This window comes from Pezoporus flaviventris, unplaced genomic scaffold (genome assembly GCF_033815535.1).
Source record: "Pezoporus flaviventris isolate CSIRO_AGI_PZ_B2104156 unplaced genomic scaffold, CSIRO_AGI_Pfla_v1 ptg000015l, whole genome shotgun sequence".
NCBI classification, from domain to species: Eukaryota; Metazoa; Chordata; class Aves; order Psittaciformes; family Psittacidae; genus Pezoporus; species Pezoporus flaviventris.
The window spans coordinates 15,663,852-15,684,762 of record NW_026892563.1 but is presented as its reverse complement, the minus strand read 5'-3'; the positions used below and the strand labels follow the sequence as shown (position 1 = coordinate 15,684,762).

The window sequence follows — 20,911 nt, the reverse complement described above, 5'->3', positions numbered from 1 at the left end:
CCAAATGTCTCAGTGAGGCAGCCAAGCATGCTTAATTCTTTCTCAATATCTGCTCACAGGGCAGGATGCTTCTGGCAGACACAACCAGTCTGTTGTAATTTACAGGCAACCTGATAAAACAGCTGTCCTACATTTCTGGAGTGCTGAACACCTTGAAGAAACATTTGGCTGGAAGCAATGTAAAACAACTTTGAAGCCATTTGAAGCAGAGGCTCCGTGGAAGCAAAGCATAAGAAAGAATGTAAAAAGTCACCAGGCATGATCAAACCTAGCTGTTAGATCCTTGCTCTCAGGAGCAGAATGCACTACTTCTCTTGTGCCTAACTCCCTAAACTAAGAGAGAATCAGATGTTTCAGGATGGAATATAAAAGATCTAGCATATTTGAGAAAGGTATATCATTCTTCAGTTGTTTCCAGTCTTTTTTTTTTCCTTTTGCAGCCAATTATTCTTGGTTTAGAGGAATAGCCTGTGTTGCTATTGAATTTAAATCTGGTCTTTCAAACCTTTTCTTCACTTTGCCAAGATCCTTTTGAATGCTAACCTTATCTTCTAAAATACTTGCATTCTTTACAAGTGCAGTTAATTCCATGATTCAGAGCACTGATGCATTTAAGATTGAATTGGACATGCTACAGACCCAACTTGATGCATCCTTCTATGCTGTCAGTGAAACACTGATAACTCTCCCCTGGCACACTTTTACAATTAGTTTTGTAACTGTGGCCAGGTAATTTCTTCTAGACCAAGTTTCTCTGCTTCCTTTTTAGAATACTGTGGCAGATGTTATAATGTCTTAATAAAATGAAATTATATGACCACCTCAGCTTCTTTTGTAGCCTGTGCTAATCTAGAGCTGAATGAAATTAGACTGGCTTGATGCAATGTGCTGTTGATAAGACCATTTTGGCAGCTCTCAGCTTATATTTTCTGGTGCCTAAAGATGTTTCTATTTTTTAAAGAGCTTACGTTAAGGTGAGTGGTCCATAATTCACCAGTTTCTCTTCCTTTTTCTGGCAAATATCCTTCTTGTTAGAGATGGGCACCACACTTACTCTTTCCAGTTTGCTAGAAGTTTTCTTATTTCCACAAGGTAGCATTGATGTTGTCTCAGACAGTCCTTTAATGCATTCTTCATGTTTAACTGATTTGAAAACATCTAGCTTTATATACCCTGTAGCCTGTACTTTCCCAGTTAGTTAGAAGGTAAGATTTTCCTTCTTGATTTGAACAGTACTAGTCCCTTGCTCACCACAGGCCTTTCCTGTGAAAGCTGATGCAAAAAAACCATGTTAAATACTCTTTACTCTACTGAGTATCATCTGTAGCTTTCCTTCCTATTGAGAAGCAGGCCAAGATTCTCCCAGCTCTACTAATCTATTTATAGACTATTTTCTTGCTATCACTGATGCATCTTGCAAGCTGAATTTCTTTTTGTTTCTTGGCTTCCAGAGTCAGCCCCTATTTCCTTCAGCAGTTATTCTTAATGCTATGACATAGTTTGTGTGTATTTCCTTCTTGTAAAGTCAATGTGAAATTCACAAGCTAGCTCAGCTGATCTCTTACCACATTGCTTATACTTCATCTGGATTTCTCTGTGTGTGTGTGTGCCTGTGTGGGTGTGTGCCCTTTCTCTGAAGGACAGCTTTCCTTAACTGCTGCAGTTTTCTACAAAAATCCCCCAAATCCCTATGACCAGCAGCTCCTGCAATCCATGTGATTCTTCTAATTACCCACAAAAGAACTCATGTACTAATCCTTCTAGTTCACTGACCTATTTTAAACCCCCAGAGTATTAGCACCTTGTTCCTTTCCTCTTCAATTATTAACTGGACACTTGAATCTAGACAGTCCCTCCCTATACATAATATGGCTGGATAAACACTGGGCAAACCTACCATATGAGCCACCTCTTTAAGCCTCTGTTGCACAATTAACTTGTTATCTTGATCATCTTGTAAGATGTCTGTGCTAATGCAAGAAAGACAGGAAATAAAAGGGAAATAGGTGGACATCTTCAATGGAAAGACTCATTAACTCACTTCACACTTTTATGACTTTTCCATAAATGGCACTATGCATGCCTTTGAATTTAGGTTCTTGTCAAAGTCATTGGCACTTACACATATCTAAAATCATAGAATTGTTTAGATTAGAAAATACTTTCAAGACCATTGTGTCCAACTGTTAACCTAATACTAAGTCCACCACTAAACCATGTCACAGTATCACAGTATCACAGTATGCTAGAGATTGGAAGGGACCTAGAATGATCATCTAGTCCAATCCCCCTGCCGGAGCAGGAACACCTAGATAATGTTACACAGGAATGTGTCCAGGCGGGTTTTGAATGTCTCCAGGGAAGGAGACTCCACAACCTCCCTGGGCAGCCTGTTCCAGTGTTCCGTCACCCTCACTGAGAAGAAGTTTCTTCTCAAGTTTAAGTGGAACCTCTTGTGTTCCAGTTTGTACCCATTACCCCTTGTCCTGTCATTGTTTGCCACTGAGAAGAGCCTGGCTCCATCCTTGTGACACTCCCCCTTTATATATTTATATACACTAATAAGGTCACCCCTCAGTCTCCTCTTCTCCAAACTAAAGAGACCCAGCTCCCTCAGTCTTTCCTCATAAGGGAGATGCTCCACTCCCTTAATCATCTTAGTTGCCCTGCGCTGGACTCTCTCCAGCAGCTCCCTGTCCTTCTTGAACTGAGGGGCCCAGAACTGGACACAATATTCCAGATGCTGTCTCACCAGGGCAGAGTAGAGGGGAAGGAGGACCTCTCTCGACCTACTAACCACCCCCCTTCTAATACACCCCAGGATGCCATTGGCCTTCTAGGCCACAAGGGCACAGTGTTGGCTCATGGTCATCCTGTCGTCCACTAGGACCCCCAGGTCCCTCTCCCCTACACTGCTCTCTAACAGGTCGTTCCCCAACCTATACTGGAACCTGGGGTTGCTCCTGCCCAGATGCAGGACTCTACACTTTCCCTTGTCCCTGTTATGGCCCAATCTCGCAACTTTCCTTCATGATTGTAATGAAATTCTATTAAGTGGCACATCCAGTGCCGAGTATCTTTACCCTCTTGATCTTCATGGAAAGGGAAATACAGTCCTTGCAAAAGTACTCCAAGGCTTGGGATGAAGAATTGTCCTCATCCTTAGTGATGCAGGTTGACAATATTTCAGAGTCAAGATAGTTCTTGTGGAACTGCCTGCACTCATCACTGTTATGTACATTGTGATACTTGTCAACACCTTATATTTAAAACTCCATCCTGAAACTTGTGTTTAGTAGCTCTTTAGAGCTGTTGGTATAGTGGCTTACCGACCTGTATGCCTAGATGAATTCTGCTGCTTTGTTGTAAGGAAACGCTGAATCCTGTGGTGAATTAATAGTGGGACATTTCATTGTATGGCATTGCTAACTTAGGTTCTAAATGTTGTATAGAAGCGTTAGCATGGTTGTGTGCCTGTGCCTGAGGAAGTTCTGCCTGTTGATAGGAATAATTCTCCAGAGAGCAGCACCACATTGAACTTTTGGATCTGAAAATGGCTCAGCCACAGTTCAGTCTCTGCACTGCGTTTTGTGTCATGCTTTGTATGCCCAGAATGAAGCTTAAGGCCTTATGTGCATCTTGAATAGTGGGATTTCAGAAAAAGTAATCAGTATTGCTACTCATGAGATTTGACCTTTATGTTTTCTTTAATCTCTGTTCAGGCACTTTGGGAGAAATTCACACCCTTGCTGAAGGAAAGATTAAAACTCCTTCATTGAAATGTTAGCGAGTTTAGAAAGGTAATGTGTCCTCTTGGACTTTACTGTTAAAACATCATTCTCTGCTCTCTCCATTCCACCACTCATTTCTTTTCTATTGTAATTTTACTACCTTTATCAAGAGCAGACCTGATTCTCCTGTGCATCATGCCCTGTGTATGCAAATGTTGCACATGCAAATGTTGCACCTTTGGGAATTAGTCTGACTGAGGTGACGGATTTATTTTACCTGATGATAACATCAATACGCGGTTTTGGAGACCTGTTTCTGCATGCTGTTCACTCTTGCAAAGTGGTTGTCAAATCCTATCCTGATTTTCTCAGGTATATGTGTGACTCTCTGGAGGTCAAGGCAGGGAAGAATCACACTTATGACACTTGGACGCTGTTACATTGTAGTGGGACCTGGTCAGCTGAGAGTTTGTGCTTTTCTCCAAATAGATAACTGAATGTGTCTGTGCTGTGTCGAGCTTGGCTTTTAAGCTGGGTTTGCATCCAGCTTTTGCACAAGGCTGGTTATGTAATACTGCAGCAGCATGGAAAGACAAGAATTACTTGATGAGGAAAGTGACAGTGGAATGGAGCGCTGAATTTCATTATAAAGGTGAACAACTTCAGTTTGTGAAAGCTAAGAGAATGAAGTTCTTCAACACGGATTATTTGGATTAGAGGATAATTGTACCAAGCAAAATGTCCATCTCTGTGTGTATGTAATAAACTGGTGTAGCCCATGGATTTAATTCAGTGACCTGATAAAAAGCATGCATAAATACATACTTAGTATTTGATCTATGATTCCTGTGATCCTGGTTTGGTGAAAGTAGTTGACCATTTACAATAGTTAACCATGGCATTCTTCTGACATTCAGAAATCCCCAAGTAGGCATAGCTGTGTGATCATTAGTAGCATGTGGAGATTACACTGGAAGCTTTTGGAATCTGATCTTCATTCATGGCACTAGACTGAAGGCACTAAGAGCCAGCCAGCATAGTACAGAATAGCTATATTGTCTATGTCAGCAAAGAACCTGACCAAGACTGGGAAAACACTCTAGTTCATCTGTGGGTCAACTTCTTGTGCCTTGCCCACCCGTTCTGAGGAGCTAGCTCTGTAGGGATACAATTTCTGCCTGGTACAAGATTGCTATATTCAGCAGGTCTCTGATGTTTTTGTCTTCTGGTGTATAATCCATTCTGTCCAACACCAGAGAGAATGCATGGCATGCAAATCAGGAGTTACTTTGGCCTGCATCTCTTTTCATCATACCTTCTTTTTATGGCACTGTCAATAATGTAGAGCTGTAAGATGCTGCGTGCTGCATTTACTGTAGCAATGCTAGGCTTGAAATGTTCTTTCTGTGGGAGTTGCTAGAGGCAGGAGAGCTTCACATTGAGATACTCCTTAAAAGTTCAAAGTGTTAATAATTAGGAGAAACCATTATTTTACTGTAAACTGAATGTGTCATCTGAACACTCAGAGTTTTTGATGAGTCTGAGAGAGAATAAACAGAGCCCTACAACATTGCTCTCCCAGTCATTGTCCTCACAGTGCTGCTTTGCTTCCTAAACTGAAACTGTTTTCTGTTTTTTTTTAGTAAGGACTGTGTTCTTTGATCTTATCCCATTGCCTGTAGAAGGAGTACAGGTTAATAAGGGCTATAATTGCTTTCTGCTTAGAAAATGGAGTACCCTGTCTCCTTGTAGTTGGTGCTCTGAAGTGTTCTTAGCACTTCTTAGCACTTCACCCCTGCATGCTCTTGGGGATAAAATATGTCATTCCAATAGGAGACGGAATATATCATTCCAGTGGGAAAATGAAAACCATTTCAGTATTAGTGAGGGCATGTACTAGGAGATAGAGTTTATGCACTTCTAATCTGGGCAAATTAAAATTTGCCTACTCCTCACAACAGGATAATTGGTTCACTTTTCAACATACCTTTATACCCCTGAGCTTTCTCATTAATATACATTGAGGAAAAGAAAAGAAGACCCTCAGGAGGAATGTGGAAAGTCCCTCCAAGTGTGAAGGGTAACTGTGGCACATTTTCAGAGGACCAGTGGGGATAAAAGGCTTTGTTTAGCAACCTTGAGAAAATGAATGAAGAAAAAATGCTTTTTACTACAGATATAAGGATCAGGAGAAGGAGCATGGGGAAAAGAAGAGAGAGAAAAATAAGCCACTTGAAGGTGAGTAAATAATGAGTATTTAGTTTATTTCAGTACCTGAAACAGGTCTGGGGGCCTAGGGTGTATCCAGACACACCTGGGTTCATGAAGTTAAGAAACAAGCTGGAGAAAGAAGTTTGATCAAAACCAAAGCAGTGCAGGGGTATATTTGTTTCAGAATTCCTTGTAATGCTCTTGTTGTGCTTTTATTAGTAGACTGAACTGTCAGTAATTTAATTCAAGTCACTACTGAAGCAGTGTAACTCAATCAGAAATTATACTGTCTTAGAAAAAAAAACCCTGATTTTGTGATAGTCAGTGCAGTTGATTCACATTTTCAATTATTATCCCACAAGGCTATGTCTATGAGGAAAATATCACTATGCTAAAGCACTTCCACAAAGATTGATATAGGTTGACAAAATTTAATTGTTTCAATTTATTCCCACTGAAATGAGTGGGAAAACTCTCATTCACTTCAAAAGCAGCAGCTACCTTTTATGTATGACTGGCATAAAAAAAAATACAGTTGAAAGTATAAGAAGAAAACAAGCTAATGGTAAGGACTCAGAAATAACCAAACCAAAACCCTTATGCACCTATATCCTATATATGCCCAGATAGCTCTATGGACTTCAGTAGTGCAAAGCTACTCATAGAACAAACATTTGCCAAGTGATCGATTAAACATTTTTAAAATTATATTTGTTTTGCTGCAGATGAGTTAAAAGTTTCTCCAAATTAAGCAGCTTACCATTACAGTGCACATGCACATGGAAAGAATATAGCTAAAGTATTTAGCAAGGGTAGGAATTTTACAAAGGTAACATCTTATACAGGAAAATTCCAAATTCATTTCTGGGCTACTTTCTGCAGGAGAAAGCTTTACAAATGAAAAATAAAACTTCTAGAAATATGACACAAATTTGAAAAAGGTTGCCAAGTAATAATTTTATGATAGACTATTCACACAGAAAAATCAAGTTATACCCTGAGAATCATCCAAGTTAGCAGCAAAAGACAAGGATATTCGAGGTGGAAGGAATAATGAAATTTAAAAATGAGAAGAATAAACAGAAGAATATTAAAAATCCAAATACATACAAAGTTTCCCTATAATTGTAAACAGGAAAATGATACACCTTCCTTTTAAGAAAGATAAGAAAGTAGATGTAGGGAATCACAGTCCGATTAGCCATTCTTCAGTCCTTAGGAAAACTATGGAGGATACTCTCAAAAAAGCTATTTGCAGACACACAAAAGACAAGAACATGATCAGAAATGGTCAGCTTGGATTTACCCCTTGGTAAATCATGCTTGGCCAATCTGACAGACTTTTACAATGAAATGACAAGGTCTGTAGATTAGGGGAGAGTAGCAAGTTTTAGAATACTTTTGACACTGTACCATAGCTTCTGCTAGGCAAACAAGAACAAATGGGCTGTATGGGTGGACTGAAAGAAGGGGTGGAAAATTGGCTAGACCTTTAAACTTGAAGGGTCAATGGCTCAACATCCAGCTGGAGACCAGTAACGAGTGGCGTCTCTCAGAGATCGGTGTTGGGACTGGTCTTGTTCAACACCTTCGTCGCTGACATGGACAGTGGGATTGAGTGCGCCCTCAGCAAGTTTGCCGATGACACCAAGCTGTGTGGTTCGGTTGATATGCTGGAGGGAAGGAATGAGATCCAGAGGGACCTTGACACACTTGTGAGGTGGGCTGATGCCAACCTCATGAGGTTTAACCATGCCAAGTGCAAGGCCTTACACCTGGGTTGGAGCAATCCCAGGCACAGCTACAGGTTGGGCAGAGAAGAGATTCAAAGCAGCACTGAGGAGAAAGACTTGGCGGTGTTGGTTGATGAGAAAATGAACATGAGCTGGTTTCATTGTGCGCTTGCAGCCCAGAAAGCCAACCGTATCCTGGGCTGCATCAAAAGGAGCGTGACCAGCAGATCCAAGGAGGTGATCCTGCCCCTCTACTCTGCTCTTGTGAGACCTCACCTGGAGTATTGTGTGCAGTTCTGGTGTCCTCAACATAAAAAGGACATGGAACTGTTGGAACAAGTCCAGAGGAGGGCCACGAGGATGATCAGAGGACTGGAGCACCTCCTGTATGAAGATAGGCTGAGGAAGTTGGGGCTGTTCAGCCTGGAGAAGAGAAGGCTGCGTGGAGACCTCATAGCAGCCTTCCAGTATTTGAAGGGGGCCTATAGGGATGCTGGAGAGGGACTCTTCATTAGGGACTGTAGTGACAGGACAAGAGGTAACGGGTTAAAACTTAAACAGGGGAAGTTTAGGTTGGATATAAGAAGGAAATTCTTTCCTGTTAGGGTGGTGAGGCACTGGAATACATTGCCCAGGGAGGTTGTGAATGCTCTATCCCTGGCAGTGTTCAAGGCCAGGCTGGACGAGGCCTTGGGTGATATGATTTAGCGTAAGGTGTCCCTGCCCACGGCAGGGGGGTTGGAACTAGATGATCTTAAGGTCCTTTCCAGCCCTAACGATTCTATGATTCTATGATTCTATGATTTCAAGTCTAACCCCCAAGGTTAACAAGGTGGTCCATGGGGGCTGATAGCTATTGTGACCAGCTCTAAAGGCTTCATCAGAGACCCGGACAACAGGACTGAAGATATCTCAGCCAGCCTCCAGATTACACCAAACTGGAAGGAGCAGTTGATGCACAGGGAGGGTAAGATGTTCCTCAGAGGGGTCTAGACAAGCAAGAGGAATGAGCTATCAAGAATCTCATGAAGTTGAACAAGGACGAATGCAGAGTCTTGCACGTGGGGAAGAGCAAGCTATGCATATGTACAGACTGGGAACCAACTCGCTGGTAGCAACACTGCAGGATAGGACCTGAGAGTTCTACAGGAGGCAAGTTGCACAAGGATCAGCCATTTAACCTTATGGCAATGAAGGGTGAACATATACTGTGATGCATTAGTGACAAATCAGCAAGCAGGTTGACTGAAGGGATTATTCCCTTCTGCTTGGTACTGGTGAGATTTAATTAGAGACCTCCATAAGTCCCTTCTAATCTATGTTTTCTATAATCCTGTGAAATGATTTTTTAATACTTATATTCAGTACTGTTCATTAGGTTTTGTTCTGAGTTCATTAGAGGTCCATGATAGGGGTTATATTAGAGTAATAACTATACTTGAGCAAGAGTCGTTTTACATGGACCAAGATCCTGGAAGTTGGTCGGACATGGGAGATGAGGTCTTTTATTAATGGCACAGAGGAAATATTCATAGGCAATATAAAGGTAAGTTACCTCTATACACACTTTTATTTGGGGAGAGAAACTTTTTAAACATTTCCTTTAACTTTTAGTTCTAATTTTGACCTCTCTACTAATCTTTAATACAGTTTATCTAGCTGCATCTGAACTATACTGTTCTCCTCCTCTTTGCTTCCTATGTTGGTGTGTAGGATTAAGCAAAAGTGCTAATTCTAGGTTATTTAGCATGGCTTTGGTAATTACAGTTATAAATGGAGAGTAAGGTTTGAAGTTTAGCTTTGGGTTTTGTGGTGAGGGTTTTTTTGTTTGTGGTGGGGTTTTGTATTTGGTTTGGGTTTTGTTGTATTTTTTGGTTTTTTTTTTGTTTGATGGCACATCTTTAGCAATGATGCTCATCTGACTATGAAGCCAATCAACAAAATCCAGTCTTTAAACTATGGCTATACTGAACTGTGGCTTTGGGACCAACCACACTCAGCTTCAGATTTCACTGAAATTAAAAACTGGCCTGAAGCCAGAAAACTAGTTGTTGTAGAAAGTTAAAGGTCTTCCTCTATGTAATTTGCAAAAAGAGAAGCCCTATTTTTCTCCCTCTACTGTTCATAAGGGGTCCACCTGTGGCCTTTTTTTCAAGAACGAAATGAAGGTTTCTTGTCATGTCAGTTGCCAGTGTTTGCTCTCACCTTTCCCAACTGCACAGCCCAGCTCCTTAGGTTTACTTTGTCTTGAACTGTATGAGGTAGCCTTGCCTATGTATTTGGCATTTTAATGTGCCTACTGTTCAAGAAAATATTTTTTCATTAGCCTTAATCTAATGTTTGCTTATGACTGAAAAGGTTCTCTTTACACAGGATTTAGTCCAGCATTGATTACAAGCCATGATATCTCTTTCAGGCACAATACAGTTTCCTCTCTCTCAGTTTCTCCTTCAGCATAGTGATCCTTATAAACAGCTGATCTAAACATTTTTTGCTTTGCTTTTAAATTGACGGAATGGATAAACTTTTTGCCATAAATTGATACGGATCTGATCCTGCACTATTGTTTATGGAAAACTCAAGGGAAAGTAGCAATAGCATACATCTGACTTTACTGTGAACTTTTAAAAAGAATTATGGTATTTCACTGCTTGATGTGAGGAAATATAACAGATGACATTTTTTATGATTCCAATTTGACCATTTCAGCTGTGCTCACCTTGACCGCTGTTGACTGACATCACATGCAGGTTGCAACAGCCATTAATTTTAAAATAATGTGCTTTTAATGATATTTTAATGTTTATTCACAAATCCATGCTTTGGAACTAAAGCAGGATGATCTTTATTAAAGGTCAAGCAGAAATACTCAGGCTCCAACTCCTGGTAAATGTTTGAGTTGATACACAGCCATCTCTGTTGAAAATATACCATGTGCTTGCATTATGGCAAAATGTGAGAAACTGCATCTTAAAATCATCATGAAGGAAAATTATTTGGAATATTTGTAGACATTTCTAGAATATGTTAGTTGATCCCTTTCCCCCTATCTGCTGGCCACACCCTTGCAACTGTGTAGCATAGACAGGAACAAAGTTTAGGCTGGATTATGCAAAGATTTCCAATGACAGTTTTAAGTAATGAAGTCCTCCTGTGATCTACTGAGGAAGCTGTATGCCAGACCTCTATCTCCTATATACTAGCCTATTTAAAATAAATTTACATTTAAGATCTGATATGAAACCCATTGAAGTTAATGGAAAGATTTTAATGTTCTTTGATTAAAATGCATGTAAAAGATCACATATTTTCTGTGATTCTATTTCTGTTACAGCTTGGCAAGATTTACTATGCATACATATTTCCAGCAAGGCTTCCTCTAGGGTTTTTTTGTTATTATTATTTCCCCTCATGATAATATCATACATCTTTTCTTTTCAGCATCTCTAAGGTCCTACCTGATTTTCCTACTAGCCAGCAGCTTAATTCTCTTCTAAGATGTGAGCTGTGTGTGACTCCCCAAACCCACCAGTTTGGCTTCTGCATGCAGCTGTAATTTAAAACAAAACAACAATCAAGCAATGGCTTCTGAGCTTTACAAACTGTTCAAACCAGAATTTATTCCTAATTCTCTCTCTCTGCTTATATATTTTTTAAAAGTCTTTGACTTTATAAAGTATTTTAGTTTAAATTCGGGTTGGAGACGTATCAGTTCATATCTGCTGTTGTTACGTCTTCATGAAAGACAAAGCTATTTCTTGCAGCAAACACTGTTGGAAGGCAGTGCAACAATAATATATATTTGCTATTTATACACAATGAATACTATTTCTTTTCTGGATAGAAGTTTAGAATAACTTAGTAATTATTTTTCTATATCCAGAAGGCAAAGGCTTTGGTAGTGTTAAGTTACAGGATTAACTGCTGTAGCTTCCTGTGAAATGCATTTCTGAGCCCTGTGATCTGGCAAGAGATGGATTCGAAGTAAAACCATGAATTTGCTAGTTGGAAGGTGTAGAGATAAGGGAAATAGTGATCAGCAACATCTAGATGTTGCAGATCAGCCTGGTTTTCAGTGAGCCACCCCAGAACTGTGCAATGGACTGTTCCAAATATGGGAGTGTTTATGGGCCTTTGTCCTTTCCCCTTTTTGAATGTCTTTATTCCTTTTCTCTTGAGCTCTTTTCCTTCCTACCTGTTCCAAATTTTGGCCATCTTAAATTTTTGCATAGTTTTGCAGTCTCTGACTAGCAATGAAGAACTCAGTCAGACTAGAATTTGGCACTGGGATGGTTTGTGGTGACCTCTTAAAAGTTCGAGTCCAGTTTTAGAGAACAAAGTAATGGTAATGAATGCCTGGAGAGCAGTTACATGAGAGCCATGTTCTCACACACTGCATGGCACTCACAAGTGCAAAGTCAATGCTCATTAACAACTACCACAAATTCATATTGTAAATATCCTACATGTAATTACAGTTACCATCACTGGAATACTGCAGATACTGTAGGAACATTTTCTTAGTAACCATGATCTTCTATTTAATTGGTTTCCTTTCTGATTCAGTGGTATCTTTGGTATATTTCTGGAAAGTAAATTAACATTGCCTTGTTTGTAATCCTGAAAGACTTCTGATGCACTTTATACTTTAATGCAATTATGCCTAATAGATGGAATACAGCGGCTTCGCAGAGATTGTATATATCCCTGCAGGATACTTGGCTGAGATAAACATGTATCTAGTTTATTTAACATGATTAACTACTTGGAGTGTTAGAATTCTTATATAGTAATTCACAACAGCCAGGGATTGCAAGATTACTGGAGAGACACTGTGTTCTACAAGACAGCCCCAATTTGATGTACACACCACACTGGGTAATGCTGATGGGCTGCTATCCAATAGCTTCCTTTCTCCTCCTCCCCTGTAAAAATGATGGTGGGTGAAGATTTGATAATCCCTGTTCCAACTCAGTAAAGGATAAATGACACATTTTATTTATTTCCCATCTAACTGATATACTTTCCTGCATTTATACCAGAGAAAGCAAGCAGCATACTAAGGAGACTACAGCACTAGGAATCTACCAAAGCTGGCACAGTTTACTTTACTTTCCTCCCAGTTCAACCTCCTTTCCTCTCTGCATTGACACAGAGGTCATGGTTCAGAGTCCATTGCAATTGATAGCAATCTTGGTCCTTAAATAGCCACTGTTTTTAGGTATTAAGAAAGGTTTCCTTCCATTTCCTTGCATAATTATGTTCTCCCTGCTCCTGCTGTTGGTTCCAGCTCTGATAGTCTAAGGCCACATCTGAAACCAGGAAGCACTGAGCTACTCCTATGTTGCAGCTGGAGAGTATCAGAAACAATGGGAGAAAAAAATAAGCTTGGCTTCTACATAATCTGATATTTTTATAATCTACCCAGGAAGACAGTGATGTAGGACCATGCAAATGAAGAAGTTTAGTGGGTACAGTTCTGTGTGGGAGCTCTGAAGACAGGGATTCATCTCCCACACCTTTTGCATCTGTAAATTGCCACATTGAATTAATTACTTGAGATGCAACCCCTGAAACTTAAGGCACCAAAATTTGACATCTCTTCTAGAAGCCTATTGAGATCTTTTTGGTAGACTAAAGTTGCCCTTTAGAGTTGCCCGTTATCTTTTCACAGATGATATAGGGATCCCAGGGATGTTATACTTCCAAAGCAGGCATTGCCTTTTGAAGATCTTTCTGTGAAAATCTGGACCTATGGAAGTCAATGGGGAATTACCTTTGCATGTCCAGACAGCTATTGAGCTGGAAGAAGAAGGTTTTTCATTACAATCATTTAGCATAAATGCTTCTTTTCAGGAATGGGAAATTGATCTGACAAGCTGATAGAAACTGCAGACTCTGTGTATCAAGGAGGGGGAGAAAAAGCAGGAAGGTAGGAAATATCACTATTTTCTCATTCTTCAGGTTAATACTTTGAGGAATAATTTGGCAATTGCTTGTTGTTCTAATGAGCCCCTCCTCTTTATTATGATAAATACTAAATTATATGATAATTCCTCCTCTGCTTTCACTGACAAAGTTGCCTGTTTTGACAAGATACAATAAGATTATTTTTTCTTAAATGGGAATCAAAAAGCAGAGGATTTCCTGCAATGCTGTAAAGTGCTCTGAAATGGTGAGCCTAATGCAGGGATGCTTATGATAAAGCACTGCAGAACACAGTTGATTAGAGCATTGAATTAACTGTGCTCTCATGCAGTCTCTCTCTCATCATCTTCTTGATTCTTTCAGCCTCTTATTTCACCCTTTCCATCTGCACGTTATTGTTTTCTTATCCAGAAGTGTTTTCTTTTGAGAATTCAGCACAAATGCCAGCACTTGGCTTTCATCAGAAAATAAGCCCCAGCTTTCTGCTCCAGAGTCCCAACAAATCCTGCGCATGGTGGCTTCTTCAGGTCAGGCTACAGCAGTCTATGTAGATTAAATGAATTTGGAATAATACAGAACAGCTGTATAAACCTATGATCTTTAGTGTTTATTTGCCTATGAAATACTGTTGCTGCTGTGACAGTAGCAATTAGTACTAGGACTTCTTTTTCTAAAGGCATGGTTGAACTTAAAGACCCAACATCATCAGGTCAAAAGGTATGAAGTGAAATCAGTCAAGATTATGGCTGTTTCTGTAGGCCTGTGACAGGATGTAGAACCATATCCAAGCTTGTGCTAAAGCACCTTTCCCCACCCATACTGTCATCAACCACTGACTTTAGCCATGGGGCATGTGAAGATCAGGTGGCACTGCCTCAAGGCCAAACAGCAAAGATCACATCTACATTTGTGCCAGCTCCTGCAGTCTCTCTGTTAGAATGAGTCAGATACTTCTTCAGTTGGAAGACTTTTCTGAAGGCTCAGATGTCCACGTACATGTCAAAGTCTGAAGCTGAGGTCTCTTAGCATGAACCACTCACTGTGCACATGACAGAAAGGGTAGGTAGGTCATTTACAGTACAGATTAATAGCAGGCTTTCTGGCTTAAATATTTGAATGAGACTTCCCTGTCTGCACTAATACTTACAGTGCTATTAATGCAAATGCTCTAAAAAACTTAAATCTCTGTGGAATTGTAATTTACTCCCATGAATTGCAAGCTACAAGTGAAAACGTCAGAGTTTTCTGACTGCAAGGCTAATTCTCCCTCAGATATACTAAATACTTTTCCTACCAAAATGAGATAAGAAAGTAAATGTTTCTTGGAAGAAAATAATATGAAACCAAAGAATGGTTTATATTGTGAATTTACATTTCCAGCCAGATACTTCCATTCATTTTGCAGTAGTGCAAGCCTGATAACACGAGTCTTTCATTTCCTAATACTAAGGTGATATTTATTATCAGGATAGGGCAATGTGTATTCTGAGGGCACTTCTGATCTTATTGTCAATCAGACCCACAGTAATATTATGATTTCTAGTCTTGGATGCTTATATCAGGAATACCATACTGTACCTCAAACCTGGGTCTACCACTAATGTCTGACCCAAAGTTGTAACTGGCAAATAGCAGCAGGGAATCAATGGGCTTTTATCCATTTTTAATCCAAATATCAATTTACTAATACTGTAGAGCAAACTTCTGTTAGTGGCTCTCCTCATTTGTGTCAGAGCTTCTTCAGCAACCTTATGGCATGAATTGGGGGTTCTTCAGTCAGGACTGTGTACAGTCCTTGTACTCATTCAGATTTTCACTGAAATTACTGGGCATTGTGTGATTCCGAGGGTCCATTTGCATGAACTGCTGGTAGAAATTGTCTATCTTTTAAGACATTTAAAATTTACTCCTTTTTTGTCCTGTATCTGAAGACAGGATGTTCTGCTGGTCATATGTAAAAGCTTGTAAAGAGACTGCATGTTACTAGCTAGCAAAAATTAATTCTAATGAGACCTTAAAATGTAAACAAGATGTATTTCCTTAGTTGTCATATTTCCTTGTCCCTGTGTGGTATTCTGCCAGGCAGGCCATGGGTGATGAGTTAAATGAGGATGGTGCTCTGAGCCTCCTTATGGTCATGATTCATACCTGCAGCACAGCACCTTTGCAGCTGCCATACTAATGTATATGATTGAAAAATTCTAGTCTCAGCACATGACCTTTGACTACAGAAGTTTTCCTTCTCCAGCCCCTGCACTGACAAGCCTGCTCCCATTCACCTCCTGCAGTATGCTGGGTGGGGGCAGTGGGGGGTGGGGGTGGGGTGGCCTGCTATGTGTCTTTTTTGACAGAGACTCCACAACAGTGCTCCATCAAAAGGCTTCAAGCTTCCACGACAGCCAGCATGCTTGGGCACAATTCAAAATTGCAGCAGTGTGTGGAAAAAATGGAGTTAGTAACCTTTTATTTTTTTATACTTTTATTCCAGCTATTCAAAACACACATGTAATAAAATTGTATTTCCAATAGCAATAGCATTCCAGGAAAGCATCTGATGGCTTTTTTGGGGGAAAAAAGGAAAAAAAAAAATCTTCCAGGAATTTACTATCAAGTGAGAATGAGATTAAAACTATTTTTCTTGTGTTTACTGTTTGGTAAATTTAGCATTCATTGTTTGGGAAACATCAGTCTTTTTCTGCATGATCAATATTTAGATATTGACACTTAATATACTAGGATTATTATTCTCTAATATCAAACTGCCTCCATCAATAAAAATTGTACATCCACATAAATGTAGCAAACACATTAACCTAAACAATATCTCTTCTTTAAAACTGCCAGTGTCTAATTGTCCCAATTAAAAAGCAACATTCAGTAGCAAGCAGATGAGGAAAACACTGAACAGAGCTCCCAAGCTTTTAACAACAATGAAAATAAATATATATATATATAAAAAAAATGTTCTCTATTATGCTTCAACCTTATTACTTAATTTATGTGGGACATAGTTTATGTGGGAAAATGCTATTATGAATTCTTTTACTTCTTACTTTTATAGAAGCATGTAAACAACTCCTGAATAGAAATCTGCTTGTATAAGTAAAAATACCAAGAGAAGATCATGACAAACTCAGTAACCTTACACCAACAGTGTCCAGAGTTTCTAAGTACTTTAAAGGTGAAAAAAACAACATAGAGCTTGTATCTGTGAAAAATTTGAATAAATCCCTTGTGATGGATGTTTTATGAAAATATAAATGAAATTCTATTTCTCTTGCATACTCTGAAGGAGAGATCTTGTCTTCCTTCCAAAACACCATGTTTCAATGCAATGAATATAAAACAAGGCTACAAATATGTGCTTATGAAAAACAAGCGTTTTCTGCAGTGAAATTATGTATCTTTTGAAGCTCATATTGAACATGATGTAAATGCACTGGCAGTAATTGTACAAAAAATTCTGCCTTTTACTAAACTGATTGAGGTTGTAATTGTGGGATTTTCTTTTGATTTTTCTATGACTTTTTTCTTATGTTGCTTATAAGGCTAAATATTTTTGTAATTATCTGATAAAATTATTCTCACACTGCAGGAGTATTGCCTTATATAACACAATCAATAGCTTCAAGTATTATAAATGATCTAGCAAATGCCCTGAAGAGTTGTATTCTATTACTTCTCCTCATTTTCCCACAGGAAAATAGCGAGTTTCCAAGCCCATACTTTCAGTTCTGTCCTTTATTTTCATACTACCCGTGATATAGGTCTGAAAATGTGAGGCCTGTCACTGAGAAATTCAGGTCTCCATTTCCATAAAGGCTTAACTCATTGGTTCACTCGGCTTGTTAAGAAGTGTAGCTAGGGCAAAATGTGGATCTACAGTTAAAAAGTCTTCAACTTTTTATTCTTAAAGATGAATTTGCTTGGAGTCACTGTATAAGCACAAATCCTGACAAACGTCCATACTTGAATAGGACTCACCTGTGTGGTTGCCACTGCTTAAGCTAAGACTTATTTGAAACAGACAATTCATAACAAAGAAGGAACCCAGTCGTTTGTGTGATTTGACAGCTTATAGTTAAAGCCTAACCTGAAAAGGCTGGGGATTTGGTCTCAAAACCCAATAATTCTACATGTACCTATAGTTTACTGCCTATCAGGACTGAGGCAAGATTAAATAAATCTTGTTTTCTTAATGAAAAAAGAACATCCTGACACAGTGAACACATAAAAGTGACTAATCCATCTCTACCTTCCCCAGTGAATATTATTCATTATGCTGTTTGCTTTTCTAGATTTTTTTTTTTTTGGTAGTCTGAAGCAATAATTGCATATGTAACTACTAGCATGAGATACGTATAGGAAAACCAAGCCAATAATTTACAACCTATCAGTGCTTTTGTTTTTGGTGAATTATCACTAACCTGAATACTTTCCCCCCCAACTTTGTGTAGTGCTTTAAACTGGTCACCAAATGTCTAAGGAGAACAGTTCTTTAACAGGAGGTGTTTTAATGATTAGCTGATTGTGTCTGTCTGACCAGCACAAACTCCAGCTCTCTAATCTTGCACCTCAGCAATAAGATAGCTTCTTAAGCTAAAAGTGCAATTCCTTCAAGTGAAATTTTGCCAAGTGCAATTTCTCAACAAGTTTTCTTAAGGAAAACAAGTCAAGAGCACATATTTTTCAATTTCTGCAGGACATGTTTTATGAATGTCATGTATGTGAACAGTCCTGCTGGGGAACCAGTTAGCCGTAACAGAGAACCCCTGTGAAAGAGTCTTAAGAAGCAACCTCTGGGAAAGAGTTGTAAGAAGCAACCTCGAGCAAGTTCGTGTGAAAGATGTTAACATTTGTTAACATGTTTGCTCTCAGCTCCTCCATGCATTTGGCTCAGGAAAGTTTCGTGGCCCGAGGTGCGGCTTTCTCTGGCTCCCTGCACCCAGTGGGAAGCAGCACCGTGCTCAAGGCGGGCTCTGGCAGAGAAAGGCAGCCGCTTCTGGCACGGGGACAGCAGCGGGTGGTGCCCTCAGTCCTCCCAGCGCAGGGCCCCAACCCAAAGACCCTGGCCGGCTTCCTGCCCGCCGTCAGGACTACCGGCCTCGGCGCTGTCCCGGGTGCTGTTGCCACTGTCCGCGGTGCTGAAGCAGGGCCGCAAACAAAGCTTCCGCGGGTTGCGGTGTACGGAGGGGCCTGCAAACTGGCAGCGGGCGGCTGGGGGCATGGTGGACACAGCGGGGAGCAGCAGTGGGGAGCTCTTCCCGAAGCAGCTTTCTCCTCCTGCCGCGACCGGACAAAAGCCTCCAGGCGCAGCAACTCGGGGGCACCTGGGTCCCCGCAACCGCGGTTCCCTGAGCCGGATGGGGCCGCCCCTTCCCCATCTCGGTCCCCCCGGTCCATCGCCACCCCATTTTACCACGAGAGAAAAGTTTTGCCTGTGGTGCCTTGCTCCCCACCTTTGGGACCTGACTTGGCAAGAAGGGGCAGCGGCGGGGGGAGAGAAAGGGGGGAGTTATCTCCTACTTATTTATTTATTTAGCTCTTTCCTCCCTCAGGTCGCCATGGTGATACGGAGCTCGCTCTCCCTCCGATCAAGAAGAGACGGGCACCCCTTCATGAACATCCCTCCTCCCCACCGTTCTCGCTGTCTCCAGCGGAGGCTCTCCTCTCCCTGCCTACCCATCGGGGTCGGGGCCGCACGGATCCCTCAACCTAGCTCAGGCTCCTCTCAGCCTTGCCCCGGCAGCCCTCAGCCCAGAAAGACCTCAACTCCCCGGCGAGCAGCGGCGGGGCCCCAGTGCCCTCCCAGAGGAGGAGTGAGACGGAAACAGCCAAAAGAGCATCTCCCTCCGAACCCCTCTGAAGTTCTTTCCGGCTTCGGCGCTGCCGCTGGAGAGCCGCTGGAGAGGGGGCGGCCAGGCGGGACGTCGTCTCCGGTAGCTCCCGCCCTCCGGTGCCCGCGGTTTAGTCCCGAGGCTCGAGGAGCCCGGCGGAATCCCGGCCCCGTCGCGGCGGCAGCGCTCTGCCGATGGCGTGGGGCCGGGGTTCCCGGGCGGGAGGCTCCCGCGACGGCAGCTGGAAACGGCGCTCCGGGGCCAGCCCGGGCACCCTTCGTGTCCCCATCGGCCGCGGCTCCACCTCGCCGCTTGCCCAGCGGAAAGCGGCCGAGACTGCTCGACCCCCGGTTACATAAGTAACGCGTCCCTTGACTCCCGGAACCGCCGCTGTGGCTACCGAGGGGCTTGAGGAAGGGCGTTTCTAGGGAGGCGATAGAGCTGAAAAAACGCGGCGGCAACGATCCGTAAGGGTAAAGGCATCAATACACAAGCCCCGATCCCGCACTTCTTCCTCTACCCTTTGGGTAACCCTTCCCTCCTTACCTGGCGGCCACACGCTGCTCTCACTCCATGCCGGCTCCCCTTGGGACGGGGCAGGGCGGTGCTGCCCGGCTCTGCACCGGCTCCGGCTTCGGGCCGGCTGGTGCGTGTGCGCGTGTGAGCGCTGCTGCTGTCACACGGCCTCGGGGATGCTGTCGGGCGTCTCCATTCCCCACGCCGCTCGCCCACTTCCCGCGCCGCTCCGCCGCCGCGCAGACGGGCACGCCGGGGCAGCGGCACCAGCTGGCTGCGGAGCTTCGCTCCGGACCGCTTCGCACCGCCAGCAGCGAGCGCGGGGAGTGCAGAGAGCGACCGGACGGCCGCGGCAGCGCCGCGCGTGCCCGCGTGTCCGTGGATAGGGGGGAGGCGGCGCGGAGCCCGCGGGGCGGGCGGGGGAGGCGCGGCCCCTCGGAGGCAGCCGCGGGCGGGCCCAGGGGCTGCGGCCGGCTCCGGGGGGCTGCTCTAGCCCAGCCGGCGCGGCGGCAGCTGCGGCGGCAGCTTCGGGTCGGAGAGCGGCTGCCGGCAGCGCCACCTGCGGGCAGCGCGGGGCGGTGGGGGCGGTGCGGTCCTTCCGCTGGAGGGGGTCCTGCCCGCTGCCTGCACCGCCCCCCGGCCCGGGCAGGCTGCCTCTGGGGCAGCCGAGGCACAGAGCTGTCCCCGGCGGAGGGCTCCGCTGGTGCCCGCGGGAGTAGATGACACGGCGGGTGTGGGAGGGGGCGAGGCCCCGGCTTTGCTCCCCCCACCCCCCTGGCAGTGCGTGCACTAGCTCTCCCCCCGCCGTCTGCCGCGGGACCGTCCCGCCTTCCCAAGGTGAGTCGTCCCCGGCAGGGCGTCAGAAGGAACCACAGGTGCATCCAGGTGACCGGCGGGGTCTGGGATTTTGTCCCACGAAGCTTCTTGGCGCGTAATAAGGGCCGATCCGGCAGCG

At 42.9% G+C, this 20,911-nt stretch overlaps 1 protein-coding gene across 2 annotated transcripts in view; it reads right to left on the bottom strand.

Annotated features, from left to right (window-relative positions):
* KCNJ6 (potassium inwardly rectifying channel subfamily J member 6) overlaps nt 1–20,642 on the bottom strand; it is a 178,881-nt gene extending 158,239 nt beyond the window's left edge. Inside the window, exon 1 of one of the 2 annotated variants that reach the window (XM_061453598.1) lies at nt 19,987–20,642. The gene's annotated coding sequence lies outside the window, so the exon portion shown is untranslated. The remainder of the gene's footprint in view (nt 1–19,986) is intronic. The other variant, XM_061453599.1, reaches the window with a different exon arrangement.
* Between the last annotated feature and the right edge of the window lie 269 nt (nt 20,643–20,911).